We start from the raw sequence: 13,914 nt of genomic DNA, 5'->3' as shown, positions 1-13,914 counted from the left end.
GTGATGCAGACACATTACCAGCAGAAATACAGAGAGAGAGCGACTAGCAACTGATTGGATCTGAGCTCAAGAACAGCCATCAGATATTAACTACTTTGAATCACAATATTCAGTGCATGGAATGCATCTGAACAAGTCATTTAGTTTCCTATAGTATCTAGTCAGCTCAGTTCCCTTACAGGAAAAGTTACATTTAAGCTCTCTTCTGTTTTGTAAAGTTTGATTAAAACATAAAAATTAGAACTTAAATGGTTAAACTAAGATCTAAAAAAGATTTTCCATTTCCATTTCTCTCTACAATTCGAATGCCAATCTCATTGAGAATTTTATTTATCATTAGTATATTTTAATTTTCTTGTAAGCATTTTTTTTCTGTGCAATTACTATCCCTTCCCAAATAGTAATGCCATTTTATTATTCCACTACCACTTTTCAGATAGATTTTTTCCATGTTATGAAAAGCAAGTCTATACTTTTCTTCTTCCATTTTGTCAGCATATTCTTTGATTAAAAAAAAAGAAAGGATACAAAGAAGCTTTCACAAATCCCTTAATTTTTCAAAATAAAAACATTTCAGGGTAGAAGGATAGCACTCCACGCTACGCACAGTTGAAATAGCTTAGAAGGTAGACAAGGTATCTGATGAGCTTGTAGCTCTAGGAGAAGCTGGAGAACAGAATGTCAGTGTTGTTTATCGCTGTTGTCTGTACATGGCAAGATATAAGAAAGATATGACCTTTGAAAAGAACAAATCTATTTTCAAATAGGAATGAAAGAAAATAAAGGAAAACCACAGTTTTAGAGTCTTATATGAATGGAAGAGACAACCACTTCCCAAGCCTACACAGTAAAAAAATAATAATAATTAAAGAATGCTGCAAGGATGAAAGCAGATAAAAACTTGGCTTTCTAGTAAGAATCCAAACAAGGATATGCTTTTCTCATTCATTGTTAAAACCTCTGAATAAATTAAGATGGTGCCCAAGAAATTCTTAAAATTGGACAAAATAACTCAATGCATAGAGACTAAAGTTTTAGCTCTCCAACCAAAGTCTGATATTTCCAAGGTACTCACAATAAGTCAAGAGAAAAGCATGAGGAAGAAGAAGCAAAGATATATTTATTTATTTGTTTGTTTGTTTGTCTATATGTATGTATAGATGCATATATATGCCTCTTAGATTTGTTTTCTATATACTAATATACATAAAAATCTATGAAGTATGTACAGAAAAGAACAAAGAACTGTGGCTATTAGTACATGGAGATAATTGGGATTTAATAAGAAGCCAATCATTTTAAGTGAGTTTATAATTATAGATACCATAGTTCTGAGCTAAGAAAGCCTTTTCTAAAACAGAAAATTGTTCTTCACTCCATATGTTTCTACAAGCAGACAATAGGCTGAGTATGCTTCTAACTTCCAAAAAAGGCCTATTTTCCAATGCTCACTTCAGAAGGGGCCAAGGAAGAAAATGGGGTGGAGAGGGGTTGGGGGACGGGACATACAGAGATAAGAAACAAAGGCCATCAGAATTTGTGCCTGGAAAGCCTTCCCAGGAAATAGAATTGAGTGTGATCAAAGAATTTCCCATCCTCGGAGCTTACAAGGATTTCAGAAACTAGCCTATCCAGATACAAAAAAAAAAATTCCGGTAAGTTTATTTCTGATTCTAAGCCATCATGACAGGTATAAGCAGCATACGTGATCACATTACATTTAGAGTACATTTGTAGGATCTTATAAAAATGCTTACTCTGATTTCTCTTCGGACAGATATTCACCACAAACAACCACACAAACAAAATGGTGACCGATGATGACGTAGTCCATAAAATGGCAACATCTACTCTTATTTCAAGTCAGATAATACAGGTTTAATAAATAAATGCTTGCCACGTTGATTACCTATTTTCATAAATGAATAGATAAAACAATCTCCAATTTAGACTTCTTATAACTTAATTTCTACTTGTTGAAAAAATCGCTAGCTCTACCATTACTTTTTCTGCTGATTTTCTTAAAGTTCAGCTTCAGTCATGTGTCCTCTTTACTCACAATGGCTCCCAATCACCACCCAAATCATGGACAAACTCCTCTCTCTGGCATTAGAGGCCTTTCCCTATGATACCCTCTCTAATTTTTCCAGCTTTATTTCTTGCTACTAGCATAATTGCATGTAACTGCCACAAAGGTAGGCAAGCGAAGTGGGTGGTTCTTTCTGCCCCAAAGCAGAGAACAACGCCATCTACAAGGAGCTAAAAATGGAGTTTTTTATGCCATGACTGCTTTTTGGGCTCAGAAGTAACAACACACCTGCCTGACACTATCAAAACAATTTGATCCTCAGAAATTCTCTTTCATACCTAACCAGTCCTTGTTTTAAATTTTGTTCCTGATGGTGCTCACCCAGAGCTTTCAAACCCCGCTGGGCTACTGGACTTTTGCCCTTGGAAACTTGCCCTGCCCCTATGTTGACACCATGGCATCCATCCATTTCTGGCTACTGGTCTCTGCTCTCAGATTTCCTTTTGGCAATTGTGTTGTTCCTCCAGCTTGGGCCGATCCTGACATCAGTCTTCATGTGACTTTGCCCCATCTGTCATTCAGTCATTCTCTACGCCCTTCTTGGCTTCAGCTGCTATGGACCCAGGCTCATACCTTCAGGTGGGGGTTAGAAATACTCTCTTCTGGGACTTGGCAGCCAGTCACCACACTACAGCCTAGTCATCTAGTCTGGTGGCTGCCTAAGATTTCTTTCCTCTTGCTAGAATTTTGAAGAATTGGAAGATGCTATCTGTCCTTCTAGATCTACCCTAAATGTCATCTCTTCTATGAAGCTTTCTTTATCTGACTCCCCTGGGCAAAATTAGCAGTTCTCTCTCTGTATTCCCACAGTGCCTTTTCTCTCTTCTAATTTGTATTAATCTCATCATTTCATAATTCCAAACCAAGCAAATGTTTCATGTTCTTTTATGGTCCAGCACAAATGCAACTCTCTGTATCTCTTTTTGACATTCTCTAACCTCACAGGAGAAGGAAACAATTTCTTTCCCTGTTTCCTTGACATTCATGACAGATCTAAGTTCCTCAATGGCAGGAATATATTTTATTCTTCTTTGTATTCTCTATGCCCAGCTCAGTGAGTTGTCAATAGGTTTCTGTAAAACCTCACTGTTGACATGGGCTTTTACCTACATTATTTTATTTGATCCTCACAATGACAAATAAAAGAACAGCTATTATCCTCAAGAGACAGGAAACCAAAGCTCAGAGTAGTTAATCAATTTAGACCAATTTCTGGTATAACCAGAACCAGGTCTTAAAAGACTTTAAATCTAATTAACTTACTACCATTTATTCATTCATTCATTCATTATCTGGATTCCAGAGTTTCAAAAGCAAATAAAACAGAACCTTATCCTAAAGGGACTCACCTAATGGTGAAGATTTAAAAAAAAAAAAAAAGCATATAATAAAATACAGTTTGATACATGCTTTCATAGAAAAAGCTTAAGATTGTGTCATATATATATATATATGTACACACACACACACATATGGATTAGATGGTGGTGGTGAAGGGCCTGAAAACATTTTTTATGGGATAAATCCTAAACTGGATCTTAGACGATGAGTAGCAGTTAATCAAATGTATAAGTGGGGGAAAGACATTTCTAGACATGAAAAAAACATTCAAGCTATGAAATTGTGAGAGGATATGGCCTTTCCAGGGAGCTAAAAACACATTAGAATGGTAGCTATACAGTGTATGAGGAATGGGTGGCAGGGAGTTGACACACTTCTTGGAAGAGGTCGTGTATAGAAAACAGTGTCAAAGCAGTTTTACTCGACTCTTATGTAGCTTCCCTGTTCTCCATGAAGGGTAATGACATTTTTTAAAGCAAAGCTACTTTGATCATCATCAAGATTTAAAACTAAAAATAAGTATGATAGCGTGAAAGATCATTCACACTTGCTACTTCGAATGACTTAAACTTCTCGGATTCACCCAGAATGCATCAGGCAATGGATGAACTCAAAAAGGATGCTTTCCCAGATTTCTACTCCCACCTCCACTGACTACATAAAATATGATGAGCTGTAAAAGGAACTAGATAGCCTTTATTCCCATTCTTCTTAGAGCTTTCTTGTTAAAGACACAAATTCAATTAGGAAAGACATTTGTTAGTTTTAGAAATTATTTCTTAGCATTATGTGGTAAGCAGAATAATGGCCCCTCAAAGATGGCTATGTCCTAATCTCCAGAACCTGTGAATGTGTTACCTTACATGGCAAAAGAGATTCTGAAGATATGATAAAATTAAAGATCTTAAAATGGGGAGAATTATCTTAGATTATCTGAGTGGGCCCAGTGTAATCACAATAGTCCTCAGAGCTGAAAGAGGGAGGCAGGAAAGTCATTTAGAGGAGATATGGCAAAGGAAGCAGGGAAGAGCAATGAATTTGCTGACTTTAAAGATAGAAGGGGGCCATGAACTAAGAAATGCGGGCAACCTAAAGAAACTAGAAAAGTCAATAAAAATGATTCTCCCCTAAAACCTCCAAAAGGAATGATGCCTTGCCAACACCTTGATTTTTAGTTCAGTGAGACCCATTTTGGACTTCTGATCTACAAAATTACAAGATAATAAATTTTTGTTGTTTTAAGCCACTATGTTTGTGGTCATTTGTTGCAGTGGCAATGGAAAACTAAAACATACTTGCTCTCAGGTTTCAAAAGGCCCTTTGTTTTTCAATAGTTGTCTTATTCATTATTATGCCTTCAGTTTCTAGCACAATGCCAGGAATAAAATAGACACATACTAAAAGTATTTGGATTTAATTAATTGATTAAATAATTTATTCATTCATTTTTAGGAGCTTATATTTCACCTGAAATGTAGGAGATTAGATGTTTATGAAGTCTGCCAAATAGTTCTGGTAACATTTTCAATTTTGTTCTACGAGTCTCCCACATGAAATGTAATGTATTTTTAGAACAAAAGACTGAATATTTGAATGAATTCTTAAGAAACACAAATTGAATGAAATATGAATACATACAGAAAAAGTGCACAAATCTTGAATGAACACTTAATAAATTTGCACAAAGTGAACATACCTATGTAACCACTCTCCAGATTAAGAAATAGCATATTACCACCCTGAAGTGCCCATCTTGCTCCATCCAATTACCGGTTCTCTAAAAGTAACTAAATCTCAACTTCTAGTACCTTAAATTAGTTTTGACTGTTTTCCAAACATGTATAACTAGAAACATAGTGTGTACTATTATGTGTGTGGATTATTTCAATTAACAATATTCAAATGTCATTTTCTGACCTATTTCTCTTCTCACTTCTGACACCAAATGTATGGGCTCCCTCCCACTCCACGCACACACAAGAGCCAATTTTCCAATATTCTGAACATCAATTATGACATTAAATTCAATTATGATACTACCTGCAATTAGTGCAGACCCCACAGATTAAGGTCTCAGTCCCACAAGACTGCCTCCACTTCAGAATTCAATCACAAGTTCTCAGCTTCCTGCACTGCCGACAGATCAGCTATAAATTGGGGGTTCTCACAATCCATTCTTGGGTTTGATAATTTGCTGGAATAGCTCACAGAACTCAGGAAAATAGTCTACTTACTATAACCAGTCTATTATAAAGGATACACTCAGGAATAGCCAAATGTAAGCACTGCATAGGACAAATGGTGCAGAGCTTCTGTGGCATTTCTGGGCACGTCACTCTCCTAGTATCTCTGTATGTTCACCAACCTGGAAGCTCTTTTAACCCCATTGTTTAGAGGTTTTTATGAAGTTTTCATGATGTAGACATGTTAGTGTGGACTCCTATAACAGAACACTATAGACTGGCTTATAAAAAATAGAAATTTATTCCTCTCAGTTGTAGCTGGACAGTCCAAAATCAAGGTGCTTGCAGATGTAGTATCTGGTGAGAGTCTGCTTCCTAATTCATAGATGGCTCTCTTGCTGTCTCCTCGTATGACAGAAGAGCAAGGGAGCTCTGTGGGGTCCATTTCATAAGGGTACTAATGCTATTCTTGAGGGTTTCACCCACCTAATACCACCCAAAGGCCCCACCACTAATACCATTCACACTGAGGATTAGGATTTTAATACACGAATTTTGTGGTGACATAAATATTCAATCCATAGCACTAAGCATGATTAAGTAAATCACTGGCCATGGGTGATTAATTCAATTGCCAGCTCCTCCCTCCTTCCTAGATGTCAGATGGTGGGGCTGAAAGTTCCAATCCTCTAATCATGGTTAGTTCCTCTGGCAACCAGCCCCCATCCTGAAGCTATCTAGCAACCCTACAAGGATCACCTCATTAGCATAAACCCAGGTTTGGTCGAAAGGGCCTTATTATGACAAACAAAAGACACTCCTCTCTCCTCTATCACTTGTGAAATTTCAAGGGTTTTAGAAACTCTGTGCCAGAAACTGGGACAAAGACCAAGTATGTCTTTCTTATTAGCTTCAATATCACACATTTACATTGCGTGTAGAAGGCTATACATTCTTATTGCTCTATAGTACTCTATTTTATGAATGTATTACAATTTATTTATCTATTACATTTAAAGAAACATATGGCTTATGTCTGATACTCAGAAAAATGCCATATGAGTATTTTTTACATGACTTTTGGTAATCTTATCTACATATTTTTAAAGTCTTATATCTATGAGTAGAACTGCTGAGTCATGGGGTGTTCCTATGTTCGAATTTTGTAGATGCAGTCATGCACTGCATAATGACACCTTGGTCAATGACAGACTACATATATGACGGTGGTCTCATAAGATTATAATGGAGCTGAAAAATTCCTGTTATTAGTAACTCTGTAGCCATCATAATGTTGTAATGCAATACATTATGATATAGTAATGTCCTATGCCTTCACATTCACTCACCACTCACTCACTGACTCACCTGGAGAAACTTCCAGTCCTATAAGCTCCATTCATGGTAAATGCCCTGTGCACATGCATCATTCTTTTTTATCTTTTATATAATAATCTTACTGTACTTTTTTCTATGTTTAGATACACAAATACTTATCATTGTGTTATGGTTGCCTACAGAATTCAGTACTGTAGTATACTATACAGGTTTGTAGACTAGGAGCAATAGGCTATATTATATAGCCTAGGTGTGTATTAGGCTATATACCATCTAGGTTTACCTAAGTACACTCTATGATGTTCACACAATGACAAAATCACCTAACGTTGCATTTCTGGGAACATATTCCCATCTTTAAGTGATACATAACTGTACTACCAGTTTTCCAAAGAGTTTGTACCAATTTAGAATATCGATAGTGGTAAAAGAGACTTCCAATTACTGCATATTTATACCGACATTTAGTGTTTACCTTTTAAAAATGTTTTAGCTATCTTATAGTTATGTATGTAATTTATTGTGCTATGAATTCTTATTATTCTGATATAATTAGACTGAGAGCCTTCTTATATTTATAGGTCTCTTTTATGATATTCCTTGATCATTTTTCTATTGAATTACCTGCTTTTTTCTTAATGATATGCAATTTTTTTTTTTTTACATATTCTGGATGTTATGGATATGAATTCTTCATTTTTCATTTGTCTTACAAATACTGTCAGACTTTCTGTGACTTTTTCTTTTACTAATGAGTGGCCTTTGATGAACACAGAAGCAGTCCAATTTATTGTTTTATTTTTTCACATTTTATTTTTTAATTTTTATTTTTCAATTAGAGTAGACATTCAATATTTTTTATTTTTTTAATTTTAATTTTTCAATGATTTATTTTATATTTGTGGCTTCCTGTCCTATTTAAGAAATATTGAATACCTCAAATCGATGAAAATTTTCTTCATTTTCATTCTAAAAACTATTATTTCACTCTCCACTTTTAAATTTAGATCAAATATCTATTTGATCCAAGACCACTCATTAAAAAAATTATTCCCCTTACCTGCTGCACCAAATGTCATTTTATGATAAAATAAGAGATTGTATAGCTATATTGCTAATAGTTTTCTTTACTGTTCTCTTTGTGTATTTGTATATTTTTTTGAATGAATACTACATTATCTTAATTATCACAGTTTTTAGATAAGTCTCAATATATGGTTGTATAAGTATTCCAGCTTCATTCTTTGTCCTCAGGGCATTTTGGCACTACTTGGTCTTCAATTTCACATGTTAGAGATTTTCATCATATTCCATATTTATATCAAGTTTTTTTTCTGTTTTTCAACTTTTTGTTCTCTGTGTTTAGCCAAATACATTTTTCTAACTTGTTCTTTAGTTCACTAGACCTCTATTCTGTTGTGTTAAATCTTAGATTAATCCATTCAGTTCTAAATATAATTTTTAAGATCTAGAAACTTAATTTGACTCTTTTAAGAAATAAACTCCAACTTCTTTAGTAAAATTATCTATCTTTTCACTTATTTTCTTGTGTACGCTATTCACAATTACTTTAAAGTCCAGTTCTGATAATTCCAAAAGTTGGGTCAATCATAGTGCTGTTTCCATTGTTTGTTTTTCTCTTTGTCCTATTTCTAAATGTGCTTTTAAAACAAACAAACAAACAAACAAACAAACAAAAAACCCTGGATATTTTATATGAAAATTAGAGAGGCTCGTGATGATGTTACTTTTGGCCAGACAAAATTCATTCTATTATATTTGGTAGCCAGAGAGATTGGGAGCAGGGTACCTTCATTCAATTCAGGACTGACCTAACCCAAAGTTAGCTTGCAATTTTTAACAAAGCTGTGTCTGCCTCACAGGTTCCTACTGCGAGTTTTGACCTTGGCATGTCCTAAACAATTTGTTTCTCTACATGACACTGAAAGACAACTGAAAATTCTTTTCTGTTTTGGAAAAAAACTACCAACTGTCAGGCTAACTTCTCTACACATCCTTTCTTAATAAAATCTTTCAATTTCTGACTTCTTTGGCATTCTAGAACTCCATTTTTCTCCTCTAGCCCTGAGAAATTGCCAAAAACTCTGATGGCTACCCTCCATTTTAATGGTGGCCCTCTGTTACAACCCTTGACATTTTACCATGCCAATAGTTAGAAAATACCCCAAAAAGAAGACATTTGCTGTTTGCAGCCTTATCTCTTCATCTCTTTGTGCTTTGTAGTTTCTTTCTCTCTAGGGGTGTATGTATATATATACCATATTATATCTTGTTTTTTGAGTTGCTTTTGGCAGGAACATTACTACGAAGTAACTCTACCATAGCTGAACATGGAAGTCATTATCTGAATGATATTTATTATCAATAAATGGAGTAAAAAATAATTTAGTTAAAATTACATTCTTATAAGAAATCATTGGAAAGAGTTTACACGTTACTTTTTAATACTGTCAGATATCTGCAGAGTTGTAAAAAAGAGGTAGCAGGTAGCAGTTACTAGAATATAGGAAGTATTCTCCCAATCATGAGAAAGAACATAAATATAATTCCTTAAAATATAGAACCATTAAGCTTTAATTTTGATCCTTTTTAAAATTTAAGTATTGATCATAAATTGTTTTCTGGTTCTTATAAAAGATAATGTCTAGTATCCAGCAGGCTATGACACAGAAAACTCATTTGGTTTTTAACAGCCTAACCACACAGGTAGAAAATAGAAGTTCTGTGGTAATGAATGCTATAGCCTGAGGTATCTAAATTAAATCAAAACAGTCAAAATAGACTATCATAGTATCTTTTTGGACATGTATTATATATTTAAGTATAGAATAATTTGTGCTGATTGAATTCTAGCCAAAGTGTTGATTAACAGAGCTGGATATTAACTTACAGCATAGTCATAAGTTACTTGTTGTAAGTACATTACTTTACTCAATCCTGTTCAACAAGTTTATCAGTCACTTTAATACAGCTCAGAAGGCATGCTTATTCCATCTTTTAATGATAAAAAGCTGAGAAATCTGGTTAATTCATCTTGAGTAAATCAAAATTCTAATAATGTTCTAAAGACCAAGTATTTAATAAAGATAAACATAAATAAAAATGTAGACATGCATTTTAAAAAATAATTGAAGCTGTATAAAATGAATATTTTTGTAAGAATGGGTATTACATTTTTAAACAAACAAACAAAAAAGCCAAAGTAATTTGGAACACGCTAGAAAAATTGTAACGTATAGTCCAGGATGATGAGAGTTATTATGGCATATTTGCCTGTCCTCATCTGTCCTAAAGTTGAATGTAAGATTTTAATAGGAATGCCAGCAGAGTATAATATATCTAGGGAAGGTTGACTAAGATGGCAGTCAAGATTTATTGAAAAATTTGGGACTTTTTTACTCAGAGCTGATTTGGAATTATAAATCCTATTCTCTCACCTGACAGTTCTTCTATATGAAAATTGAGGAGAGAATTTCAAAGAACTGTTATGAGGGAGGAAAGAGACTTATAATGAGACAATTTTGACAGGAAAATGAGTGTAAAGTAAGATATTTTGACTTGCTGTAAGGTACAGCATTTTACTAATTATAAATGTTGAAAAATTAAATGGGCTATCTTGTGATGGTAAGCATTCGTTCATTCATGTTTAATTCATTTACTCATTCAATAGCTAGTAAATGCCTATTCTATGTCAAGAATTGTGTTATGTATTAAAAAGACAAAGAAAAATTAGAAATAATACCTGCTCTCAAGAAGCTCATAACTTAGTAGAAATGGGGTGAGAGTGGTAGAGAGAATGATAGAATAATAATTATAATAGAATATAACATGTGCCACAGCAGTTATTTTCAAGACAGTGGAATGGATAGAATTACCAATCCTGTTCCAAGACTAAGGGAATATCTAGGAAAACTTCACTACAACAAAAAATATTAGCTAAGAAAAGTTAGCCTTTTCTATGTGTAAAGTTCTGTGCTAAGTGCTCTGCACACGTTACCTGGTCTAATCCTTAAGACCATTGATATTTTATTATTTTTATCATTTTACAGATAGGAAACAGACATTCAGTAAGACTATGTAAGTATTACAGAGTTAGTTACCCAAATATTAAGTGGTAGGGCAAAGTTATATGCCCAGGAAACTTCATTCCATTATAATTAAGACTATATGCTTAATTGATGTTTTCTCAACTCTTTGTTACAGCCAATTTGTGAGTTATGAAATTAATTTAGTGTCCCTATCATTATTTAAAAGCATTAATAGAAAATATCTGAGTGTGTTATATATAGTAAGAATAAATGTTTTCTCATGAAAAATTTGCTTTAGCTATGTAAGTATGTATATGGGTGGTCACATGTGTGCACATAGATGCTAGGTCACAATATAAAATGTATTTCTTATAGTTGTGCATTAGTTATCTATTGCTGCATAACAAATGACCCCAAAACTTACTGGGTTAATATAGCAACATATATTATCTCACAGTTTCTGTGCGTCAGAAATCTGGGCATGGCTTACTTTGGCCCTCTGATTTTTGGATCTATCACAAGGTTACAATTATCTCAAGGCTTGACTTGAAATATTCACTTTCTAGCTCACTCACTTGGTTGTTGGCAGGATTCAGTTTCTTCTAGGCTGTTGGACCAAGGTCTCAGTTCCTCACACATTGTTGGCTGGAGGATTCCTTCAGCTCCTTGCCACATAGGACTCCCCACAGAGCATCTCATGACGTGGCATCTTGCTTTGGAGAGCAAGTGAGAAAGCAAGAGGGCAAGGGAGAGTGTCAGCACAAGAGAGGGCTGGGCAAGATAGAAGTCACAGTCTTTCGTAACCTAATCACAGAAGTGATATCCTACTACTTTTGCATATTCTATTCGTTAGAAGCCAGTTACTAGGTCCAGCCCACACTCAGGGGAGAGGATTCCATACAGGTATGAATTCCAGGAAGTGAGTATCACTGGGAGTCATGTCATAAGCTGCCTAACATGAGCAGACTGTAGTTATCAAATGTTACATTTCTTCCCTTAGACTTGCATAACCAGGAAGCTACATAACCTAGGAAGCTACAGAAAAGTGTTCTTTCACTTGTAGAAGGTTGGCATAGAGAAGCTTCACTACCCTCTCTAAAACTCATAAAGTCTGGGTCTTTTCCCCACTACTTTGATAATGATAATTGACATTTCTAACATCTAATAATAGTATATACAACATGTCAGGTATAGTTTTAAATATCTTATGAATATTTCAGCTCATTTAATCTTCAAAAAACCCAATGAGTTAGGTAGTATTGTTACCTTCATCTTTCAGATGAAGAAACTGATGCACAGAGTTACTGAGTGGCAGAGTTGGGACTTGAAATTAAGTGACATGATTCTAGAGAAAAGGCACAATGTATAAGGCCTCCCACTGAATCTCCTAAAATCTAAACCCAATGCTTTTTCTCCATCTCATTGCCTTTTACCTTTCTGCAGTATTTGTTCTATCGACACCCGAAATTTCTTGGCATTTTCATTTCCCTTGGCTTTCAGAACACAACAATATCATGACAATAGATTGCACAGTTCCCTCCACTGATATCAGATCATGGTATGTATGCAGTTTATCCCCTCTATTAGATCATAAGCTCTTAACAGATATAGATCAATTAAAATTATCTGTGGAGTTGATAGAGTGAGTGCATAATAATAATTGGTTGACTAACTTTAGAAACATTCAGTTTATACTGGACATAGGAATTAGGCTCTCACTGTGTGGATTCATAGGTATTCTATGTCAGGCACTGTTCTAAGTGCTTGGTAAACAGCAGAGAACAAAATGGACAAAAATGCTTAGTTCTCCTGGAGCTTATATTCTACTCACATGAGTTTAAAAAGAATGAATACCAAAAAAATGTATTCAGATTAGCTTGCCTAAATATACTTCCAAACATTGGGAAGTCATAAATATATAAATCACCAAAGATATGGTTGCTGGAGTAAATCAAAACAGAACAGAATTTCGTTGTTTTTATTTACATTTAAAATCATGATATTTTTCCCCCAGTAATATTTTGTGCCTCTATTGAATGTTTAAAAATGTTCTAGACGCTGATGTAACAGACACCAAAAGAAAACTGATAGGGTTCTCATTTTCACCTTTGGCTGAAATGCTTGCATTGCCTACCTTTACAAGGAATAAAAGAGCTTAATGGAATAATTTTCTTTCCAGAAGAATTCAGAGCTTGTTTTCCTATTCAGCCTCTCACTTTCTCAGGTTTCCTGACTTCCCCTAACACTATTTTCATATGCAATACTTAGCTTCTGGACAATCCATGTTTTCCTCAGTCATCCCTCCCTTCCCCCACTCACTCTTTAAATTTTTTATTTCACTAATGCTGAAGGATACCCTCTTACTTCACTCAGCTGCTCTCAGTTTCCACCACCACAGCACATTCTGGAATTATCTCATTATAATAGTCCAGAAATATGTCATAAATTAGGATTCTATTGTGGTTTCATAATTAGTTGCAACCATAGAAAGAATTTCACACCAGATGAGGAAAAGCATTTTGATCCTGTCAGGGGGCCTACTTTTTTTTTCATTTGCAAAATTTCCCAGTTGTTTGGGGTTTTTTTGTTTGTTTGTTTGTTTTTTGTCTGTCTAAAAGGTGATTACTAAATCCTACAGGGTCTAGTCTACACAGTTATTTGGGACCACCATGAGGCTGCAATTACCTTTTAATGATTTCTTATCATAATCCATGCCAAGTAACATTTCGGAGGCATCAGAAGTACTAAAGTTATCCAAGTCCTTGATAAATTAGAAAAGAATCTTTGTTACCACCTACAAGCTATTCTGTGAGTGTGTCTTTGAGGAAGCCTACAAGTTTTTCAAGTAACATATTCTCCCAAAGATCACGTCCTATTTTGGATGACAAATGCTTCCTTTGGCACCAGGGAGGAA

General features: G+C 34.7%; 1 pseudogene; it reads right to left on the bottom strand.

The window, feature by feature from the left end:
- LOC102887919 overlaps positions 1-11,711 on the bottom strand; it is a 48,781-nt pseudogene extending 37,070 nt beyond the window's left edge.
- Positions 11,712-13,914: the final 2,203 nt, after the last annotated feature.

This window comes from Pteropus alecto, unplaced genomic scaffold, assembly GCF_000325575.1.
Source record: "Pteropus alecto unplaced genomic scaffold, ASM32557v1 scaffold103, whole genome shotgun sequence".
Classification (NCBI taxonomy): Eukaryota; Metazoa; Chordata; class Mammalia; order Chiroptera; family Pteropodidae; genus Pteropus; species Pteropus alecto.
The sequence above is the reverse complement of the archived record's forward strand: the minus strand, read 5'-3'. Positions and strand labels throughout refer to the sequence as shown.